This window comes from Buceros rhinoceros, unplaced genomic scaffold, assembly GCF_000710305.1.
Source record: "Buceros rhinoceros silvestris isolate BGI_N320 unplaced genomic scaffold, ASM71030v1 scaffold16344, whole genome shotgun sequence".
Lineage (NCBI taxonomy): Eukaryota > Metazoa > Chordata > Aves > Bucerotiformes > Bucerotidae > Buceros > Buceros rhinoceros.
In genome coordinates, this window is record NW_010407819.1 from 40,245 (window position 1) to 46,202 (window position 5,958).

Genomic DNA, 5,958 nt, shown 5'->3' on the forward strand with positions numbered 1-5,958 from the left:
TGGAGCCAGCCATTAATAAAATATTTACACCACTCGAACAGCAGCGGTTTAGCTGAATTGTGTGCTGAGGCTTCCCCGTGGCAGCCGGTGATGGATGGTGACGTTACTGCTTACCGCTCCCCTGCCCTCCTCCATTGGCACAGCTTGTTGAAGGCCGGCATTTACCAGCTACAGATGGCCAAGGAGAGTCTCGCCCTTCACAGTCCCAGGGGTTTCAAAAGAACCGAGCTCGCACTACGCAGGGCTGCAAAGTCAAGCCAGCCTTGCTCTCCTTTAGGGTCCATAGGTCCTGGCCAGCAAATTGCTTTAAGCAACAGCACAGTGTAAATCTGGAGGAGTTACTCTCTGCTGCAGCAAGAGGAGCGATGCTCAGTGACAGTGCCAGCTTGTGCCAGCAGCTTTCCAGCCACTGCCTGAATGCTGTTGGGATGCTCTATTGAATGCAGGGTTCCGATGGTGGGGACTCCACCAGTAGTACCGCCTCCCTGCTGGATAAGTGCGCAGCTGCCCGTGGCCTTTGGACAACCTGAAAACCAAGTTCCCAAGCCCATAGTCACTGCCTTCTCTGCAAGCTGCTTTGCAGACCTATGGGTGAACCCTGCTCATCTGGGCAACAGCCAGTGCAGGTAATTAGCTCACCCTGTCACTCAAATGGAAACAGCACCGCAGGATTGCACAGGTTTCTGCTAAACAGTCGCATGTTCTCAACCCCTCCAGTTGTGGCTACATTTCAATGGTGGGTGAACTGATTTCTGTGTATATTTTGTTATGTCAGGTTATTGCAATTACTCTTCAGGATCCTTTGGGATGAAAGACTATTATAGAGATGAAAGCTCGTTAACAATAAATACAAAGGGTCAAAACTCCCCATAAAAATGTATTAGAAACAGATTCTAGTTTGGAAATGTAAATATAGCATTTGGCAGTGGTCCGGACTGGCTAGTCTGGTGTGCGAGACAGCTTAATCCGCTGGGAAGATGTGGCTATTTTTATAGCAGCCGGTGGAATTATTGTGTGAATTATAGAGTTTTGGCTCACTGGAAAAACAGCTCCCCCCTGCCATCAAGAAAAAACAGGAGTTGTTGGGAAGGATGTGGAATAAGATCATTCCTTCTGCTAAAACCAGAATTTGTGTAGTAGAGCTGGAGCATCTTTGGGAATTCACAAGTATAAATGTTAAGAAAAAAACAAAAATAAAGGTGAAGAAAACTTTGCACTGATATCAGTAGGAATGAAAGCACTTGAACAGTGAAAAAAAAGCCACGCTTTTTTTCGGACATTTTCATAAATTCATTAATGAAGGGAAAGCCAAACCTGCCTTTCCCCAAACATTGTACCCACCCACAGCTCCAATACTTTTCCATACAAGCACCTTGAGCAAACTCGAGCTGCCTGACACACTCAGGGGTGTGCCAGTTTATGGGTCGTCATCCCCCTGACACACAGCTTATTGGCAGTGCCAGTTTGCTGTGATCGTAGAGGAGCCGTGGTCGTTTCTGTGCTCATAACAAGGGAGGGTCCCTGGGGACTCTGCGAGGAGGGTAGAAGCAAACACACACGGCACTGATTTGGAGATGTGGAGGGCTCCACGTGGTTAAGCAGGACCAGCATTTCACACATAAACCTGGTTAGCTGTCGGGTGCTGATGGCTAAGAGCAGGTTATGGGTTGCACAAGCTCATTGGAGAAGAGTTTTGAATTGATGCTGCAAGTAACGGGTATTTCAGAGGAACTGTTTTTCAAAATCCTATCCTCAGGATGAAGGTCTAGAAGAGGATAGCAGAGGGAGAGAGGTGGGCTTATGCTTTTTGCTGGTGAAGAGACGGTGTCAGCCAAAGTGGGCTCCCGTGGGGCTCCGGCGTCGCTGTTTAGTGTGAGCTGACTCAGGCTTCTGTTCACGGAGGTGTTGCAGTCACTTAACCTTTAAAGAGGTAGCATTCCCTCTCTGCTCCATGATATCCCTTGAGAAGGCATTTTTCTGATGTTTTTGATCAATTGCCATAATCACCGAGACCTTAAGATGAGTAATTAAGATGTTAAAGGCTTTGGCTGGTACAAGTTATGTTAATCTCTGCACACTCCACAGCCATGCTGTCACCCTGCCTTGCCATATACTCTATTATCTTTTTATTTCTGTGACTTGACCTTCCTTTAAAAAATGGCAGTGAAACTTTTTTTATTGAAAAAATGAAGATATGCCACTTTAACCTCCTCAAACTAAACAAACAAAGAAGGGGAGAAAAATCTATTCTGTTCCATATTCAGCACTGGGGCTTTGTTGCTTTTCCCTGCTGCATTCAAGCTGTGTGGCACAGTGGAGACTGCCTATAAAACAGGCATGCCTGGCTGCCTCTTCAGTCCTTTTATTTCCAGTATGTTTTGGCATGTACGTGATGGAGAAGCTGTTTATTTTTGCACAGACACATACTAATAACCTGCTGGATGGAGGGAGTGGGAGAAATAAAACATTTGGGTCCCTGTGACAGCTCATCTTTTGTAGGTATTAGTGGTTGCTTCTGTGAATTGTTATTATGAGGCCTGTTAAAATCGCAGCAGGACTGCGAGGGTTTGGGTGCACCGTCAGGGTCCGAGAGACTACAGAAGGGCACTGCCAGGCTGCCAGCTGGCACCTCCGCCGATGGGCATGTGCGGGTGTGTGGGCAGGTGAACACCCTCCTGCCTCTGGCCAGCTGTGTGCACGCAGTGCTCCCCCCAGAAAAACCCACAAAAAGGGGAAGGGGCAACTCTGGTGAACTGTAAGTATGTTCTCGAGAAAACACCTCCTCCCGTTACAGTTCTCACTAGTTTAAAAGGGACCTACAGCCATTAGCTGCATGCTAGGACTAGTTCTGATCAATGGGTATTTACTGCGGTTAAACACATTGGCCTCATCCTGCTTTCTGTGGGCCCATATATGCTTTATTGCCACATACAGGAAAACCTGAAAGTCCTGAAAGAACTCAGGGTTTGCCTGTTCTGCCGCCTCTGAAAATGTGCTGTAAAAGACAGAGAGACAGAGCCTCAGAAAACCTGACTGAAGAGAGAGGGCAGGTGGCCAAAGGAGGCAGGAATGGTACCTACACTGGGGTGGAATAACCCGCGCAAGGTCTGAGCAACTCCTGAACATGGTGAGGCTGGGAGAAAGCAACCCCTCAGCCTGAAGTGGCCACTGAGCAGTGAAAAGTCACTGGAGGTGACTTTTAAAGCGATTAGCCCAGATTAGCCAGGGTGGCTGTATGAAGGACCCCCCCACACGCGATGCCCCAGGGGAGATGTGCCCACAGGAGTGGCACTATGTGCCTGTGCTTCCTGGTTTATCCGGGGAGTCTCAGCAGGGGGTTAGTTATTTCAGTCCTTTTCTCCAGCAAATGGCAGTCACCGTGGTGGTCGAATACTCTAAGGAGAAAACAAACGCTGGAGGAACAATAAACCCCTTGTACCTGAGCTCCTGGAGTGTCTCCAGGCTTGCAGTGAATGGAAACATCAGTTCAGAAAGCAAAGGGTACCCAGGACTGTTTTCTTTGGTCATCACCCTGCCAGCACACCGAATATTGCACCTGATTAAAATGCACAGAACACAGTTACCTGCAACGATTTGCTCTTGTTTATTAAAATTAGTAAATGAAAGGCTCTGGATGAGACAGAGCAGCCCACTAATTGGTTTGGAGTTGCAGTGAATTTTTGTAGCAGGTTCCAGCTGGACAATGCATTTTAAGCATCAAGAACACAGGTAATGCAGCCCACAGCCCATCCCCAGCTGATGACATCTGTGCAATGTAGGTAAGTTAAAAAACAACAGGGTTTTAAAAACGTGAGTTGAAAAAAAAGAAGAGAAACATTTCTTCATTCTCCTGGCAGGCTGAAGAAAGAGAGAGGGAGATGCTAAAGGGAGAAATGAAGAATTCTTTATCACTCACATTTCTTTTATTTTTTTCTTTTGGGAAAAATGATGGGATCAAGTTTCTGACCCAGTGAGGAGGCTGCACATCCGCCTTGCAGTCCTGGCTGCGATGGCAACAGTCCCACACCACAGCACCGAGCACATGCCTGCCTCAGTTTCCCCATGCAAGGCAAACCAATGAACCGCATTGGGCTGCAGAACGGAGATTAGTTCATGTTAGTAAACAAGGTGTAGAGGGCCGAAGCACTAGCAGACACTGTTGTGGATTTTGTGTCATGTCAGTGAATGCCTGTGCAAAGTAACAGGGGATTAAGGAATCACAGTTTTATGGGAAGCACCATGTAACCAACAGAGAAACAGCAAAGCCCTCTGAAAGCGAAGATCAAACACCTTTTATTCCAAGCCTTTGCACAAACACGGTGTAGAAGAGCTAACGTTTCCCTAAAACTGGCTGCTTTGGAACAGTGAATGTGTTCATCATGAAGTCTCTCTTTCAGGTAGGTTCCCCTACCTCCAAATTATTTTACCCCTGCGCAAGGGTGGGGGCTCTTTTGAGCAGAGCACCGGCCAGGCAGAGACAAGACCTGGGGCACCCGGGGTGCATTCGCAGGGGTTACACGGAGGAAGGGCTGGCCGCAGAGATTGGGCAGCCAAACCGGCACCCGGTGAGGCCACAAGTGTTACCCCAGAGAGCAGCAGCCGGAGCAGCCGTGCCCCATCCCTCACACTCCGCCTATGCAGGGGTCTTCAGAGAACATCAGACGCTCCTGGAGGGGAACAGCAGCTTTTCATCTCCCGGCTGGAAGTCAGGAGGAGCTCGGCAACTCCTCTACTGTTTCAGTACCTATTGCCCTCCCATTTGTTCCTTAGGTTACTTCATCCTTTTTGTCTAGCACTAAGAAAAACTGTGTGAGAGATGCCACCAGCTGCAGCACAGTGCAGCATTTGCAAAGCTTGGCTGCTGGTTTCCATGATGCAAAAGCGATCTGGAAGTTCTGCAAGACCCATGGCATCCTGGGACTGGCGTGAAAAAGTTTGTGGGGCTGGGCCCTCACTCCTGCATCTCCACCCAGGGCTGAACAGCAGTGCACGATTAAATAGAGTTTCCCCTCCCTCCCTCTAAAGTCTGTGTGTCTGTGGAAGAAGGCACTGCATAATGCTCAGACAGTCCTGTGTTACCTAGCTCCATCTCAAATCCCACCGCTGTATCCCTGCAATCGAGCCCTCAGGGAGAGCCGTGTAAACAAACCCCACAGCCCCATGGTGGAAGAAAGGCTGTTTAGAGAATCTGAGCGACAGCTTCAGCTGAGTGTATTTAAATCTGCCTCTGTTCTGCCACGGATAATAAAACTGTTCCTGGGGGAGCTCTTTAAAATACACATAAGACAGCGAAACGCAGAAGAGTGGTGGGAAGGGGGAAGTTTGTGGGATAGAAAGAGAAGGAAAGTGACTGGAGAACAACCAGGATGGTATTAAATGCTTTAAATTTCAGCAGTATATACACGGGTCAATACAGTCCTAGCAACGACCCCAGAGCAGAGCATGCACAGCCCTGCACCAAGATGAGGTCTGGAAGCAGTTAATGTCAGCACAGCCCCCATGCCCAGAGCTGCCTTGCTTTGGACAGGGAAGGGTTAAGCAATCCCCAGTCAAGAAGAAAGCTAACCATTAGTGAAGTCATAAAACAGACAAGCAGTTGCGTCCTACCCAACCCCTTGCCTTTATCTGGGTGCTGTTTGGGCTCTGCTTTCCATGTCCTCTAGGCTCAACTGTGAAGTCTGAGAACTTAAGCTGGGAGACCCAGTTGCATGGTGGGAGCCTCAGATGCGCTGCAATGCGCAGCCCAGCAAGCCCCTCTCCGGTTTTATCCAGCAAAGGGACTCGCACAGCCCTGGGTCGCTGTGGGGCCAGCAGCAACATGCCCAGTGGCACAGCCCACGGCCATCAGCAGAAGACAGATCCTTAGGCTCGGGGCACGGCATGGACCCAGTTGCCCGTTTGTCATGTTTGCATTTGATGGCAGGTCTGGGCTTAGACCCCTCTCCCCCCAACCCGCCA